The 18,949-nt window shown below is 37.4% G+C and overlaps 1 protein-coding gene across 8 annotated transcripts in view; it reads right to left on the bottom strand.

The window, feature by feature from the left end:
- The window catches only part of LOC107586470 (echinoderm microtubule-associated protein-like 4), a 112,319-nt gene that overhangs the window by 43,896 nt on the left and 49,474 nt on the right, over positions 1 to 18,949 (bottom strand). The gene's annotated exons all lie outside the window — the stretch shown is intronic.

Genomic DNA, 18,949 nt, shown 5'->3' with positions numbered 1-18,949 from the left:
ATTATAAATTATTAACATTAAAATTGTTCAACGAATTAAAACCACAACATATTTGGGTGTGTCTATATGTAGCTCCTGCAGCAAAACATTTTATTTATATATATAAAATCACAATGCAATTTTACATACACGACTTTTATTAATATATTAATAATTATTATTATTATTAATAGTTTTATTCAGCAAGGGCACATTGAACGCATTGAAAATTACAGCAAAAACATTTCTGTTACTATATATCTATTAATATCTATAAATGCTGTTCTTTTGAACTGCATATCACAGTTTCCACAAAAAAAATATTAAACAGCACAACTGTTTTCAACATTGATAATAACATTAAATGTTTATTGAGCAGCTAATCAGTATATTAGAATGATTTCTGAAGGAACATGTGACACTGAAGACTGGAGTAATGATGCTGAAAATGTAGCTTTGATATCACAGGAATAAATTATATTTTAAAATTTAAAACAGTTATTTTAAATTGTAACAATATTTCTCAACATTACTGATTTTACTGTATTTTTTGATCAAATAAATGCAGCCTTGGTGAACCTTAGAGACTTCTTTCAAAACATTAACAAAATCGTATTTATTCCAAACTTTTGACCGCAAGTATATTTTATATATAAATCCCTTTTATCTAGAATTATTTCAGCAAATAAAAGCGCAAACTATTCCACAGAACTCTCATACTGTAGCGTTAATTCAAGTTGTCTAGATGAATATATCCATAGAGCATTAGTGGACACACTGTTCATATAGAGCACCACTGTAGCCGTTCTTCAAAGCACATTTCCCATTGATAAGTGACATCTGTGCTTTCCCAATCTTGAAGAGCACCAGACACCACTAATGTCAACAAACAACATGGAGAATGGGCTTGGGGCTGTTTATACACAAAACGGAAAAAGAAGGAAAGAGGCAAAAAAATATGAATGAGACAGTGGGAGACGTGGGTAGCACAGCTTATCAGTTACAGATGGAATCGGTAGTAAGCAAAGGCCATTTTATGCATTAAGTCTTGGCTCTTTCCTCTAGCAATTTAATTGGCTGCTGCTATTCATGCTCTTTTGCTTGTCAGAGACTATGAATGCATCTAAACACAGGTAGGCTGGATTTCAGAACTACGAACCATGATTTGCTACTTGTTATTGCTGATCATAAACAGGTGTAATTTCATCAATATTTGATGCCGCAAAAAGAAAGTACATTTTATTGAAAATGTTATATTTAAATTGTATATTTTATAAGCAGATATTTGTTAAAAGTGAATTGTGTCCACTTTGAGTACAGGAAGTTCAGTAGGACTTATATACGCCCTCAAAGCTAACAGACATGAACTAGCAGTCAAACACGACACAACGAGAAGAGTCGGTCCACTAGTGTGAGCTAAGCTTAAAGGGATAGTTCACCCCAAAATGAAAATTCTGTCATTAATTACTCACCCTCATGTCGTTCCAAACACATAAGACCTTCGTTCATCTTCGGAACACAAATTAAGATATTTTTGATGAAATCCGAGATTTCTGACCCTCCATAGACAGCAACGCAACTGACACATTCAAAAAGTTAAAATAGTCCATGTGACATCAGTGGTTAATTAATGACAGAATTTTCATTTTTGGGTGAACTATCCCTTTAATAAACTGTGTTTTCGTTTTGTCTGTCTGGAAATGGGGTATATATATATATATATATTAAAAAAAAATTATATATATATATATATATATATATATATATCTCATGTTAATATTACACATTTGATAAAGTCGTACATAATCCAAGACAGTAGGTGGCAGTATTGAACCTTAACGCTAGTTGCCACCCATCTTAAAACAGAAAAAAATAAGACAACAGAAAGGTGCAGAATTGTAAATAAAATGTAATCCAATGTAAAATAATACTGCATAGTTTTCTTTTTAGAAATAAAATATAGATTAATCCCTAGTTACAAGTTATTCAGTCAAGATCAGTGAGTGATTTTCTTCTTTTGTTCTTAAATTAAAGGGATAGTTCACCCCAAAATAATTTAGTCATTAATTACTCACCCTCGTGTTGTTCCAAACCCGTAAGACCTTCGTTCATCATTCAACCCGTAAGACCTTCGTTCACGCCGGATCTGGGTAAGCGCCGGCACCACCACATGCTTGCGTCATGGTACTGCCGTGAACACGCATCCACAAGTGACGCAGTAGAGACGAAAATGTGGAATAAAGTCATTATTTTTGTTTTCTTTGCACAAAAATGTATTCTCGTAGCTTCGTAACATTACAGTTGAACCACTGATGTCACATGGACTACTTTGTCATCTTGGTACTTTTCTGGACCTTGAACGTGCTAGTTCCCTTGCTGTCTATTGGAGGGTCAGAGAGCCCTCAAATTTCAGCAAAAAATATCTTAAATTGTTCCGAAGATGAATGAAGGTCTTACAGGTTTAAAACAACACGAGGATGAGTAATTAATGACAGAATTTTCATTTTTGGGTGAACTAACCCTTTAACATTAATTGCACGGGCAGCAGCAGGTATAGACTGCTATCACTTTAAGACCTAATGCACAGATCCAATATACTGATACAAATGCATTTTTTTCTCAACTGTTTATGTTCACTAAAGACAAAACTGACTGTGTTTACGAGGTTATGACATAATTTAATAACAAAATTGTGTAATTATTTAAGCGCAAGAAGACACGAAAGAGAGCGGTTTAATTCTGTACTATACGACAGGCGTCTTTTTTGAGTGCATGTTTTTGATGTGTCTACAGCACAGAAAACAGAGTAAGAGTGCCCAATTGACTTCTCTTTCACATCTTGCACTAAATCCAATTCTAAAATGAAACTGGTTCTCGATATCCAAACCTAGCTCACCCTCATGCTGTTTTAAACCTTTCTTCTGTGGAAGAAGAAAATAATATATTTTGAAGATTTTATATTCTGATATATTTTTGTGTCTTTTAGTGTATTGCCAAAAAATCATTGAGACATTTCTTAAATTATCTTCTTTTATGTTTCACAGAAGAAGTAAAGTTTTTGGAACGACATAAAGGGAGATTTTTAATTTTCGGGTTAACTTTCGCTCTAAGTGCTTTTCTTCGCAGCAGAAGGTTAGCAGTATTACTAGTGCTGCAGTGCATTAGAGGCCTTTAGTGTTGGGTTCTGGATGTGGGCATTGGATGGTGCTGCAGCGCTGCAGTCAGCTGCCAGGCGTTACTGTGGTTGGGATTTTGATTGCTGGACTGCTTCCCTGATCGAAGAGGCCCTGCATTCTGAGCTGCGGTTAGCTAGCTTAAGGGGCATAAAATACCATATAACAACTCAAACTCTCACACACCAACACATCTCTGATCCAAGCTTGAAACCAAACCATGGGACATTTTTACACCACTAATAAATCACTGGAAGTACTCACACTCTCACCCACACAAAATTCACAAACAAAACACATGGGCACATATACAAGAAGATTATTACCACACTGCACATCCAGCTCTTGAAAAATCTGCAAATTCCCTACATAGCGCTAATGATAAGGGTGCCTGTAGTCTTTAGGTCACTGCGGAGCTCCGTGTGGAGATGGGGAGGAGGATCAGGAATGCCCTGGCACACACTCACACAGACCAATCCTCAACCTACTAACAGGAAGTCAGTGGGTAAATACCCAAACAAAACATGTCAAACAAGCCAACAAAGGGACCCTCTGTGCACAATAACCCAGAGTCCATTATTAGGCATGAAGCCAAGTACATTAGCTAGATACTAGGCCAACAGCTGAACTACACTTTACAGTTAGCTGTTAGCACAAAGATCAATCGGTCCAATCTGGCAACTGCAGCAATGGAGAGTGAAACGATTCAACCGCAATCAACCTCCTGAAGCAGTCCAAGCCATCGGCTGTCGTGAGTCAGAGACGCCAAGCGAGCGCAAAACTACTGATCGATACTTAGTCTGTCAGAGTTGCATATCAAATCTCTCATTCCTGCCTCTGTGAATCACAAATACTACCATTAAAAATGAATCACCTTCATAGATGTGCTGTTTGCTTTATTTCTTTTTTAAAGTTTTGACATCTGAAGGCCAGATTATGGCAGCATTACAAAGAATAATCAGGGGTGAATATCTGATGTTATATCACCCGTGAGAAGCTGTGGGTAAAACTGAATTTGATGTTAAAACTATGTGCTTTTTGATTGATCATGGCAGCAGTAATTCATTAAATGATTGGGCAATACTTTTGTGGTTATGTTCATAACTTTACCTGCATTTGCATTTCCTTTAGTGATGCTAGATTGAAGAAGATATAAATAAACAATGTAATCAGGAAGCAGAATTATTAGTGAATTCCTCTCTTCAGATCTACATCAGATCACAAAGCCAGTAACAGTGTGACCACCAAGGCTTTCTATAAGTTAGGCTCTTTCTGAGGCAAAGCAGCCAAACATAACACTTATAGTTTGAAGAAATCTTCTGTAGAAGATCAAACCTGAGGCATTAATATGGGGTAGCTCCTTAACAGGATTGGCAATACAAATCTAATGCTACAAAGTGAGAAAGGGACACTTCACCCAAAAAATAAAAATTACCCTATGATTTACTCACCCTCAATCCATCCTAGGTGTATATGACTTTCTTCTTTCAGACGAATACAATCAGAGGTACGGAAAGTATTCAGACCCCCTTAAATTTTTCACTCTTTGTTATATTGCAGCCATTTGCTAAAATCATTTCAGTTAATTTTTTTCCTCATTAATGTACACACAGCACCCCATATTGGCAGAAAAACACAGAATTGTTGACATTTTTGCAGATTTATTAAAAAAGAAAAACTGAAATATCACATGGTCCTAAGTATTCAGACCCTTTGCTGTGACACTCATATATTTAACTCAGGTGCTGTCCATTTCCTCTGATCATCCTTGAGATGGTTCTACACCTTCATTTGAGTCCAGCTGTGTTTGATTATACTGATTCAAACACACACTATGATTAAAGCCACACACCTGTCTATATAAGACCTTACAGCTCACAGTGCATGTCAGAGCAAATGAGAATCATGAGGTCAAAGGAACTGCCTGAAGAGCTCAGAGACAGAATTGTGGCAAGGCACAGATCTGGCCAAGGTTACAAAAAAATTTCTGCTGCACTTAAGGTTCCTAAGAGCACAGTGGCCTCCATAATCCGTAAATGGAAGCATTAATGAGGGAAAAAAAAATAACTTAAATGATTTTAGCAAATGGCTGCAATATAACAAAGAGTGAACAATTTAAGGGGGTCTGAATACTTTCCGTACCCACTGTATATTAAAAATAGTCCTGGCTCTTCCAAGCTTTATAATGGCAGTGAATGGGGGGCATCCATCCATCATAAAAAGTACTCCACACGGCTTTGGGGAGTTAATAAAGGCCTTCTGAAGTGAATCGATGCTTTTGTATAAGAAAAATATCCATATTTAAAACTTTATTAAGCGTAATCTCTAGCTTCCGCTAACTGGTGTACAGGTAAGTGTGTTCACGAAAGTGGCTTTGAAGAAGAAAGTCATATACAGCTAGGATGGCTTGAGGGTGAGCAAATCATGGAGTAATTTTCATTTTCAAGTTTGTTATTTTCTCACAAAGTTTTGCATTCCCCCGAGAAATGAATCCAAAGCTGATGGTGGAGATGAACATGATTTGGGAGTAAAATCTTTATATATTCCAATGCTTTTGCAAGCAAACGCAAAGTTTCTTCGGAGAAAGCGAAACTTTTGTGAACAAATGCAAAGTTTACATGGGAGAACGAATTTTGCTGAATTTTTGCTCACAAAATCTAGTAATTTCTATACAAATTCATACGAGGGTGAAAGGTTTCCCTACACAGATTTTGCAACAGGACTAACAGAAAGCTGCTTGTTTTGAAAGTGACTTCTGTGTGAGCGGTTTCATACAACGCTACACTATTGGCAATAGAGAATAGAGCTTTTTTGCCTGTAAAAATCCACCAAACTTTTGATAATATGATGCACATTATACTTCAATGAATAAAACCAGAGCCGGTGAACTAAGGTACCTGAACACAAGTAAACATTCCCAAGTTACCACAAAAGACTCCACTGGGGTGTATATATACACATACACACCAACGTCACTCAACTGTTTTATCTTAGTCAAAAATGGACCAAGAAACTAAAAGCAAACATCTCAAGGTTGCAGGAAGTAGCCAATAAAATCCAATCTCTGAAAGGCTGTGAAACGGCTGCAATATTTCATTTGCTTTCTCTGCCCGTGGTTTCCTCCCTGTCTGCAGGTCCTTCCTCTCAAACCGTCTTATCTCAGCAGACCACGGAAACATGGAGAGGGCAAACGTTTATAATACAATGCATTTCTTTGAGAGGAAATCGCTTTGGGAGGTTGTTTGATACTGGCAGTGCGTATGGAAAAACCAAGGGCAGAGGGAGCGCGCTAAATTGAAAGAGAAAGGGAGGGTTGGAAGGTGATGGAGTATCCCCAGGTAACCTCCACCGAATATATCAATGGCATGACATTTCTCCAGACTGCCATACACCTAAAATGAGTATAAACGTGGCCTCTTCCACGTTTCTACCCATGATTCCTTGTGGGCTAAGAGGAAGGAAGGCCTACGTACATGTCATATTTCACAATAGCTCGTCACATTCCTTAGTTTTCTCCACCACCCCTTCAGCATGTACACCTAAATGCACACACACCTCCAACCTAACACACATCACCTCAGAATGCAACCAATTTATCTTGCATAGAAGATACGCAAACCTCCCAGACTCGGACCAGAGCCCAACATACGCTCATACGCACAACGACTCAGTGCGGGACAATACCATGGCACGTGGCCAGACTGCATGCTTGTAAGACTTGTTTTTGCCGTGCTTCATTTTGACTGGAGGTCTATGGAGGAAGTCCTCAGGATTAGATGGCAGATTTACAGCTGAGATAAAACTCAGTGGTGCAATCAACATCATTCAGGCTCTAGTCGCACACAAACACAACGTTCGCTAGCATTGATTGATGTGTCTTGTTAATCTTCATCATTTGCAACACTTCTTGTTAACAGATAGCCCTGATAATCTGTCGTGGTGTTTAGCTGTGAGCTTCCTGAATACGAGATAAGGGATAGATGGAAGCATCGCCTGGCCGCACACAAAACTGGATTGGACTTGACCTTCATGAAGCAGCAGAGATGTCTCTTGTGTACCTGGCAAGAAAAATAATCAAGTCATGCTGCCGGGGTTAGGAGATCATTAAAACACTCTGCACACTTGTAAACTGGAGTAGAGCACAAATTTGCACATGTCTGAACTGGTTATGTGTGTGTGAGAGTATTATATGGTTTAGAGAACAAAACATTTAACTGAAGTAGGGTTATTATACGCTCACACATGCATTCCATAATTAAATGGAACTGAATGCTTGCAAAAAGTACCATGGAATTATCATGTTTTATTAGACACATACCATGTTATTTTTGTACACAGTACCATTGTAACACCCTTTTTTTTTTGGACAACGTACTATGATATTATCATGTTTTTGGTAGCACTTTATTTTACACGCGCACTTACATTGTACTTCCTTAGGAAAGTACTGAGCGAAATAAGGTTGAGTAAAGGTTAGGTTAAGGGGTAGATTCTAGGTTAATACCTAGTTAGTACATAGATAACGCACTAAGTGTATTAAAAGGGGTCATATGACGTTGCTAAAAAGAACATTATTTGGTGTAATGCAATGTGTTTATGCGGTTTAAGGTAAAAAAAAAAACATTATTTGCCACATACTGTACATTATTGTTGCTCCTCTATGCCCCACCTTTCTGAAATGCGTCGATTTTTACAAAGCTCATCGAACTGAAAAGCGAGGTGTATGCTGATTGGCCAGATATCCAGTGCATTGTGATTAGGGATGCATCGATCCAATACTCAGGTTCGGTATCGGCTCCGATACTGGCATTTTCTGCCGGATCGGGTATCGGTCAGACGAACCGATCCAAATCCGATATTGTGCTTATATTATTCGGTGTTATTGTTAAGCCCCACAAAAGCACAGACACATTATAAAGCACCATAAAGTCAAAGTACAAGTGTTCTGAAGCTGTTCCATAGTTCAGTGTGAGGTACAGATGAATATTTAAGTAATTTAAGTCATAATTCAAGTTCATGTAAACTCTTCTCTCCGCTGCGGTTGTCTGTCATCCTCCATTCAGCATTCAAACTGCAGATAAGGGATAGATGGAAGCATCGACTGGCCGCACACAAAACTGGATTGGACTTGACCTTCATGAAGCAGCAGAGATGTCTCTTGTGTACCTGGCAAGAAAAATAATCAAGTCATGCTGCCGGGGTTAGGAGATCATTAAAACACTCTGCACACTTGTAAACTGGAGTAGAGCACAAATTTGCACATGTCTGAACTGGTTATGTGTGTGTGAGAGTATTATATGGTTTAGAGAACAAAACATTTAACTGAAGTAGGGTTATTATACTCTCACACATGCATTCCATAATTAAATGGAACTGAATGCTTGCAAAAAGTACCATGGAATTATCATGTTTTATTAGACACATACCATGTTATTTTTGTACACAGTACCATTGTAACACCCTTTTTTTTGGACAACGTACTATGATATTATCATGTTTTTGGTAGCACTTTATTTTACACGCGCACTTACATTGTACTTCCTTAGGAAAGTACTGAGCGAAATAAGGTTGAGTAAAGGTTAGGTTAAGGGGTAGATTCTAGGTTAATACCTAGTTAGTACATAGATAACGCACTAAGTGTATTAAAAGGGGTCATATGACGTTGCTAAAAAGAACATTATTTGGTGTAATGCAATGTGTTTATGCGGTTTAAGGTAAAAAAAAACACATTATTTGCCACATACTGTACATTATTGTTGCTCCTCTATGCCCCACCTTTCTGAAATGCGTCGATTTTTACAAAGCTCATCGAACTGAAAAGCGAGGTGTATGCTGATTGGCCAGATATCCAGTGCATTGTGATTAGGGATGCATCGATCCAATACTCAGGTTCGGTATCGGCTCCGATACTGGCATTTTCTGCCGGATCGGGTATCGGTCAGACGAACCGATCCAAATCCGATATTGTGCTTATATTATTCGGTGTTATTGTTAAGCCCCACAAAAGCACAGACACATTATAAAGCACCATAAAGTCAAAGTACAAGTGTTCTGAAGCTGTTCCATAGTTCAGTGTGAGGTACAGATGGATATTTAAGTAATTAAATTCAAGTTCCCCTGAACTCTTCTCTCCACTGCGGCTGTCTGAAATGCGTCGATTTTTACAAAGCTCATCGAACTGAAAAGCAAGGTGTATGCTGATTGGCCAGATATCCAGTGCATTGTGATTAGGGATGCATCGATCCGATACTCAGGTTCGGTATCGGCTCCGATACTGGCATTTTCTGCCGGATCGGGTATCGGTCAGACGAACCGATCCAAATCCGATATTGTGCTTATATTATTCGGTGTTATTGTTAAGCCCCACAAAAGCACAGACACATTATAAAGCACCATAAAGTCAAAGTACAAGTGTTCTGAAGCTGTTCCATAGTTCAGTGTGAGGTACAGATGAATATTTAAGTAATTTAAGTCATAATTCAAGTTCATGTAAACTCTTCTCTCCGCTGCGGTTGTCTGTCATCCTCCATTCAGCATTCAAACTGCATGTCCTGTTTGGTTACGATAGTCAAGATGATGAAACTCTCTCCGAGAGCGCACAATAGCTGAGATTTAAAACTGATACATTTTTAATTTTAACTTTAATAAACTACGCATCAATATCTCTTTCCTTTGTGCTTTGAACTTCTCGATGCGGAGCTGCACGCTGTGACTCCGTGTTGCTTCAAGCGCATCATTCTGCGCACGGGATGCGCATAAGCGCTTTGTGCCTCTCTGTATTGGAGCTTTTCGTATTATATAATACTTTTGCGCAATGAAAGATTATTTATAGCGTTTCTTGTTCTGTCCTATAAGGCTATTAATAATCTAATGTATAGCACAGTAATGGAGGCAGCAACATATGATAGATAGGACTCCTCTATGTATCATATGTTACTGCCTTCAGTACTGTGCTATACATTTAAAAGAAATGTCTTTTAATTTTATAGTTTATATTTATATATAAATATATTTACTTGTTTTCATTAATGTATTTTACAACAATACAGAGAGCAATGTGTAACATTTTACCAGATTTAGTCCTGCACTTATTCACTTTTATTTGTTCCCCACTAAATAATAATTTAAATAATTATTTCACTAAATGTTTAGATTTTATAAACTTGTGCACTCATGATTTTTCTAGAATAAATTTGCTGCTAAATTATCCACTAACCTAGTTTATAATAGTATTTTTTGTCATAGATTATTATATATTTTTCATTTGTTATTTTTCATTAAAATGAAGTTGTCTATATTTAGTAGATTGTGTTTAACACACAAAAGAGTGACGATCAGGTCAACACAAAGAAGTAAAGAAATTCTACACTGATTAAAAAAAAAAAAAAACGGGGCTGGTATCGGATCGGAATTGGCCGATACTCAGAATTTTCTGGATCGGATCGGATCTGAAACGGTGCTGGTATCGGATCGGAATTGGCCGATACTCAGAATTTTCTGGATCGGATCGGATCTGAAAAAATTGTATCATTGCATCCCTAGTTGTGATTGGCCGAATACCTCAAGCGTGTGACGGAAATTTTACACCCCTTACCATACTGTGATGCCGTGTCCCGGCGCGACAAGAAAAAAAAAACAATCAAACCTATTACAAACGAGGCATTTGTTGCATCCAGTGGGGACATAATTACTGATTATAATGAATTATACTGTCTTTTTATGCGTTGCGTTGCGTTGCGTATTGTGCCGCGTAAACATAACACCATGTCTGCATTTGTGATCGGAGAAATGACAAACAACAAGCGCTACTCTACACTGCTCAAAACTCGCATTTGAATCATCAGTGGCAAATTCTTTAAATATGAAAACGTACTTACAGGCTGTGAGTCAGAAGCGCCAGACTGTCCTTGCAAAGTTGGAATTGCCCCACTTTGTAGAAACAACTCTCTCGGGTTCAGGAAACAGTCCTCCATAAAATGCGCTGCAAACATCTGAATATTTGGGTTGAAGTGTTCTGGAACAGTGTTGTAAATACAACTTAACCACTGATTTCTAGTCGTGTCTTCTTTTGTAAGGCCAAACAAAGTAGTTCCGCTTTCACAACGAAACACACAGCGTCTTCACGACATGGCGGCGGCGACAACAATAGTACAGCGAGAATAACAGTTACGCATTCTTTCTTTGCATGAACATTTGGGCGGTGTTATGCAAATCTTCCTACACAGTGACGTAGACATGTGGGGGCGTGTTTAAACTATGCGTTTTAGGAGGGCGTGGACGAGTCTTAACTTTTATAAATAATATATTTTTGAGTTTGAGACTTTAGTCTTTGCAGCTTTAGGGATCTTATCTATGCACGAACAGCTTTTAACACTCCAAAGAGAAAGGAAAACTTGAAATTGCATCATATGACCCCTTTAAGTACATATGTATACGTTGAACAGGACTGTAAAATAAAGCACTATTTTGTACTGTGGTACTATTAAGAAAACTGTGATACTCCAAAAACCACAGTAGTACTGTATAAAAAAAATGTAACTCATTGTAGTACTATGGTACTATGCAATACATTGTAGTACTATGTAAGAGATTGTACAAATAATTCAAAAACAGTCCAAAAACACAGTATTACCACACCCTTTTTTAAGCATAGTATTGTTAAAAGTAACTGAGTAGTATCTCTGAAAATACACTTTGCAATACCATGGCCCAACCTTTATTTAAAAAAAAAGGACTGTGATAATACCATGGTTTTTTATATTTTTTGCATTTGTAGTACTATGGTAAATGCTCAACATGTGACTGTGAAAGGCGGGGAAAGCCACAAGAGAGAAGCTGTGCAAGGCCTCTGTAATACTGCTCTGAGTCATTTTGCAGAGGTAAGCTCATACAGGAAGTGACCTCAAAGATGTGGGAGATAAGAGTGAAAATACTGAAATAAATTGACACTGCTTTCAAGCAGTGATGCACGTCTCAACTCTCGGTTAACACGCGAAGATTCACGCTGCACAACTGAACCCAAAACTTATGCTAACAGGAGATATTCATAATACTAACTAGAAATGTAACATTTCTGAAGAAAGATGAGTGGTGTTTGCCCTTTTAAAAGTCATCGCCATGAAGCTACCTCCTGAGGATGCTTATTTATTTGCCCAAGGCAAAAAAAACCAACTCTATTTATGTAATGCCATGACACTTTTGTAGGGTTATAGTCATTCTGTAAAAGTACCAGTGTCACAGACTCACTCACACACAGCTCCAGACAGCCTCTTGGGACTGGGTATCATTGTTGCATACAAGCAATTTGAATTAAACATTATAATTCAGCATATCCACACACAGGGGATTACATACTTATACATGTGTAACAGTCATGGAAGCTCATTTGCATATAGAGACTCTAGGGAGGAAGACTCTTGTGCTCTGTCCTCATCTCAAGGTTATGAGCTTCCACACTAGACTGTTCAGTAGAGCTTGATTATTCACCATTTTTACAATTAATTTGCTGCCAATACAATGGTTCATATAATCTGCTTTTTATTTAGCCTGCAAGTTTTACTTGAATAAGATCAAACTGTCTGTTTGAATGAAGCAATTCATTTGCATCTCAAAAATTAATAAAAAATGTTCGTAGTGTATATTTAACTATTAAAATAAAAAAGATAGATATTTAGCTAGATATCGCTGCTTAATTCTATGCATTGTTTAAAAGAATAAATATAGTGGAAGTAGAGGAAAGTGTGGAAAACATACCTTGATTATATTTAACTAGACTTTAATATGTACATTTTCAGTTTTTGTTTGCATTTTTAGTACATTTTTAGTTTGCTGCAAATATTGTCCCTCTGATAGAATATTGCCATGCCATTCTAAATACGTAAATGTTTAATATATATTGAATGCTTACCCATATAAATAATTATTATAAGTAAAATATTATAATTATAATTTAGATGCACTTCCCTATTTTAATACATTTTAAAATGTAATTCATTCCTGTGAGTCAAAGCTGAATTTTCAGCATCATTACGCCAGTCTTCAGTGTTACATGATCCTTCAGAAATCATACTTCACAAACATTTTTAGGATTATCAATGACGAAAACGGTCATGCTGCTTAATATACATGTATGTTTTTGTGGGAAGATTCTTTGATGAACAACATATTTTGGAAACACATGATCATACTTCAAATACTTCATACATCAAATGTACAATGAAAATGCATGAAAGGCGTTTATAATATTCTTAAAAAAAATCTCCTGTTGTAATTTTGTGAAGAAAGTCATAAAAGATGACAACAACTCTAACAGAATATTAAGACTGCAGTAAGGTGCACTGAGAGTGGTTCAGTGCAGCTTTATGAATGTGATTCCTCTGCCTTCAGCAGACCAGCAGGCATGTAACAGACATGATTAACTACAAAGCACTGAAGCTTCATGTTAATGATTCACTGTAATGGCTTGACACACAAGATACACACATACTCTCCCTCACACAAAACCACACACACATCTGTGGGGCCCATGTGAGATTAGATAATGATAGGTGGTACAGAGCAGTGTTGTGACATGCATTTTCACCACCTTTTCTTAGATTATGGACAGATTGAGCTGCGCTGATAATCAAAAGACAAAATAGACTCTGGTTAAACTAATCCACAGCATACAAAGGCAGCACAGATATCCACCAATTAATCACTGGCTGTTCGGAACAACTACTGTACTACCAAACTAGGGCTGGACCAGAATATTTGATTATTCGAATATTCATTCGGTGGGTTGGCATTCGATTTTCAATTTTGAGATTCTAATATTCTTTTTTTTTTTCATCCTCCGCGAAATGGTTCTCATTCGCGCTTGAATATGAATCGCCCATGAGTGAACGTCATGATTCAGTTCATGAAGACAGTTCAGTTCAGAAGACAAAAATGCCAAATAGACCTCAGCTGTGTGGGAGCACTTTAAATTGAGTGAGGACAAGACAAAGGCACTGTGTCACATATGAAAATACTTGCGAATACGCCAGTCATAAAAAGTAGCCCAGCCTAATCATAATTTGTCTATATTAAAAGTATTAACAGACCTGTTTGTTTTGTATCACTAGTGCAGTGTCCGTTCTCAGAGAATGAGGCGTGCCGCTTCTGGCCCGTGCTGTTCTGTACTTTATTAAAAGTTTATTAATTCTGAATGTGTCGCGTGTCCATATTGCACCAAAATGTGACACTGCACTCCCTTATATATATATATATCAGACGCGACAGTTGTCGTGTCGCGCCACGCCGCAACAGCTAAAGTCTGTCTACACTGGATGCGACAAAGCGACCGTTGAAAATCATTTGAAATTTGTGTCAGTACGTCATAAATAGAATGCAGCAGCAGTTTACTGTGGGGAATTTGTAGCGCCACGCCGCATCCAGTGTAGTCAGCATCCTATAGGTTCTATTGTATTTTGTCGCGGCGCTGCGTTCGGTGTAGACACGTGTTGAGAGAAGAATATGTTCAGCCCCCTCCCTCCGAAGCTTCGAATATTAGGTGTTGATTACTACCGAAGCTTCGAAGCTCAAAAAATGGTATTTGGACCAGCCCTATATCAAACTACTATCATTTTTGCAGTAAGCATTTTACTAAGCATACTTTGCAACTTACTGTATGCAATACAATGTTATACTGTATCCCACAGTTCAATGTGCTTAACTTGATCTTATAACATTTCCATGTGACTAACAATCCAGAAGCAATTTCAAAGTTAAAACACTGGTTGCGTTTAAATAGTATACTAATTAGGGGTGGTCGATATCTTATCGTTTGCGATATACCGGTAAAAATTCTCCCCACAATAAGAATTAGTCTTCCTGCGATAATAACGATAAAGTCTAGCTGTTGACATATTTCTGTGTGCGACAGTGCGGAGTGGCATCGCGGAAGGTGGACGTGAAATTGAGGAGGAGTTTATCACTAAATGAGGAGCTCCTTCTACAATCTGGAACTGGTTTGGTTAGGGCTGTACAGTGCACAAAAATCGGTATGAATAAATGTACTACAGTAGCATGTGTGCGATAGAGTTTTGAATAGGGCTGGGTTTTGACACAAATTTCACGATTCGATTCGATTCTCATTCACAAATTTGCGATTCGATTACCAATTCGATTTGATTCGATTCAATATAGATTATTTTGGATATATATATCAGATACAGTACAGGCCAAATTTAAAGGAAAAAAAAATCTCTCAATTAATGCTGTAAAACAGTGGTTCTCAAACCTCTCCATGAAGTACCCCCAACACTGCACATTTTGTATGTCTCCCTATATCTGACACACCCACTTCAGGTCTTGCAGTCTCCACTAATGAGCTGATGAGTTGAATCAGGTGTGATCGATGAGGGAGATGGGGGTACTCCAGGACAGGTTTGAGAACCACTGCTGTAAAATATACATGAGAGTCAGTTGGTACTACATTATAATATTGAAGGTCAAAATTGACTGATTTGTGCTGTACAACTGCTTAAATTGCACTTAATGAAGTGTTTATAAAATTATTATAATTTTTTTAATATACACATTTAAATAGTGGCTGTCATAAAAACTTGGACGGATTTATTCAAACATAAATAAAACATTAAAGAACAGTAAAAAAGTATAATGAATGTTATATGGTGCATATATTTAGCAAAATACCCCTCTCAACAGCTTATTTTTCTAACTCAGCTGACTAACGAGTTTTATGGTCACCGAATATGCTTTCTGAGGTAAATGTGATGTTACATGAATTGTTTACAAGCTGTTATATTGACGTCTTTGCGCGGCTGAAACACTGATTGAGCGATTACATGACAGGATATGGATTGTAAAGTTGTACTCTTTCTTTTAACTTACCTTCGGATGTTTAGTCATGTTTATTTTGTGATGAAACTGGTATTAATGTGGAGGAGATGATCAGTTCACGTGCGCCTCGCGCTGCTGCAAAAGTTGTGCTCTTTCTTTTAACTTACCTTCGGATGTTTAGTCATGTTTATTTTGTGATGAAACTGGTATTAATGTGGAGGAGATGATCAGTTCACGTGCGCCTCGCGCTGCTGCATCTGTTGATCGAGGCGGTACAGCGATCTGTCACTTTACATTAAACTGCGCCAAAACGGTATTTATTGTTTGAATACTGCAATACAATGGGCATAAATTGAAATCTGAGACTTTGTTTCAAGTACCAAGGCACAATGCTTATTGCGATTTATTGGATGGGAGGTGTGCTTCAATATTCCATCCATTAACTGAAAACAGGCTAGAATAATCGATTCTTGGGATACACTTAGTATTAAAAAAAGAATAGTAGGCAGTGTACAGTGTACACTGCACAGTATGCAGTACATAGCATTCCATTGTAAACACAGCCAACATGTGCCCAATAATGAAGGTCTGTGCACGGAAATTATAAAATATTTGTCTGCATGAAGTGCTAATTATTGCGCTGCAGATTCCAGCCTACTGCCTCGCAGTGGCTTTAAATTGTTTAACGCGTGTGGTGACATGTTTGTTTAAAGACATTAAACTGATGGATGAGCAGGATTATCACAGAGTTGCACAGAGAACGCCACATCCGTTCTATAAAACCACACATTGATTTAGCCTGTTACTTAACAGGTATACATCATTCTATTTGCGGTCACTAAACTTTTTAATACTAATATCACTACTACACTGGCCTTCAGACACCCTGACCTCGTGATCACTATCAGCATTGTATCAGCAAATAATCAGGCAGAATCACGTCACAATCATGATATCAGATGGTAATATCATATTCATAATGCCACGGTACTCTAAAGTCCTTGAAAGAAAGCTTCAGAATCACCATCTATGGAATGGATGTCCAAAAACACATGGCACTGTGGCCAGAAACCTAATGGTAATACCATTGTAGATTTTTGGTGATATTTTGATAGCATCCAAAGATGATTTCCTCATGGTATACATATGAAGAGTTTGGTTCCAAAACGCGATAAACGCCTTTGGCTATAGCCATTGAGTTTCCGCCAAAATCAGTATTGTATCTGGTCGGTATTGAAAAGTATTTTTTTTATTTTACGCAAAATGCGATATCTGCCGAGTTATTCTGTCATGTTTTCTCCCTTTCTTTCCAAACCACGACAAACGCCAGTCTCCCTTCTCTGCAGAATGCGATATATCCGCTCAACCAATCACAGCGCACCATTCCACGCACTCTAGACAGTAATTGCGGCGCTTTGAATATACCCGGCATCCTAGTTTTCCTCATCTACTTTCCACTTTGTGATCAACAAACAAACTTAGGGCTGCACGATAAATAGCATGTGATTGTCATGCGGATCTCATCAGTAAAGCCGGTTCTGTGATTAATAGTAAATCTCCATCACGTGCTTTCAGATGGATACACAGAGCCGTCGATCATTGACAAGCTATGCAATATCACGTTCATAATCGCAGATGAGTCGCATTTGATTATGAACGCGATATTGCGTAGCTTGTCAGTGTGTTTTTATTAATGCCATTTATGTTTTTGTTAATACAGCGTATAGCACTAGTCAGCTAAATGAATGTAACATGCCAAAGATGAATGCACTTTTGGAAGTTTGGAAGTTGTAAGAGAAATGTCATTTTGTAATGTCTGTGGTCTAATGCGATATTGTTGTTCATGTTCTTGTTCATGATGACATTTTATTTTATTGCTGTAATTAATTTATAGCATTAACAAGATGACCTGTTGAATAAATTTTGGGAGCGATGACTGATTGAATGTATTTTTAGTCCAGTGCCTGTATATAAGATTAGTATTGACCAAGTTCAGAGGCTGTCATATGTGGATTAACCATGCTGTGTATTTTCAACAGTTTCAATATGAAAAATAACTTTTAAATTGATTCAATGGATTTATTGCATTTTGAAAAAAAAAAAAAAAAAGTGTCATGGATTTATTGCATTTTGGGAAAAAAATTATAACATTTTATAATAAATCTTTGAAAATCAAAATCTGGATTATAATTTGTTATGTTATTATAACCTAAATATGCTATGTGAAAGTTTTGAAACAGAAAATAGTGGTTTTCATCTTGCCACTTTCTTGGTAAAGAAAACTCAAATTAATCAAAATGGATTTATAGCATTTTGGAACCAAACTCTTCATTTACAAATACAAAGTATGGTAACACTTTACAATAAAGTTCCGTTAGTTAATGTATTAACAATGAGCAATGAATAATACATTTATAATTGTATTATACAACAATAATAAGTAATTATTGTTTCTCCTCTATGCCCCGCCTTTCTGAAAGACATAAATTTTTACAAAGCTCATCGGTCTGAGAAGCGAGGTGTGCTCTGATTGGCCAGCTATCCAGTGCGTTGGTTTTGGCTGAATACCTCAAGTGTGTGACGGAAATGTTACGCCCCTTACCATACTGTGATGCCGTGTCCCGGAGCGACGAGTCAGAAACAATAAAACCCATTATAAACAAGGTATTTGTTGCATCCAGTGGGGACATAATTACTGAATATAATGATTTATACTGTATTTTTACATGTCGCGTTGCATTAAACATTAAACATGGTAAACATTACCATGTCTGCATTTGTGATCGGAGAAATGACAAACAACAAGCGCTACTCTACACTGTTCAAAACTTGTGTTTGAATCATCAGTGGCAAATTCTTTAAATATGTAAACGTACTTGCAGGCTGTGAGTCAGAAGAGACAGACTGTCCTTGCAAAGTTGGAATTGCCCCACTTTATAGAAACAGCCTTTGTGCCACAGACGCATTGTAGT

This window comes from Sinocyclocheilus grahami, unplaced genomic scaffold, assembly GCF_001515645.1.
Source record: "Sinocyclocheilus grahami isolate Dianchi unplaced genomic scaffold, SAMN03320097.WGS_v1.1 scaffold82.1, whole genome shotgun sequence".
NCBI classification, from domain to species: Eukaryota; Metazoa; Chordata; class Actinopteri; order Cypriniformes; family Cyprinidae; genus Sinocyclocheilus; species Sinocyclocheilus grahami.
The sequence above is the reverse complement of the archived record's forward strand: the minus strand, read 5'-3'. Positions and strand labels throughout refer to the sequence as shown.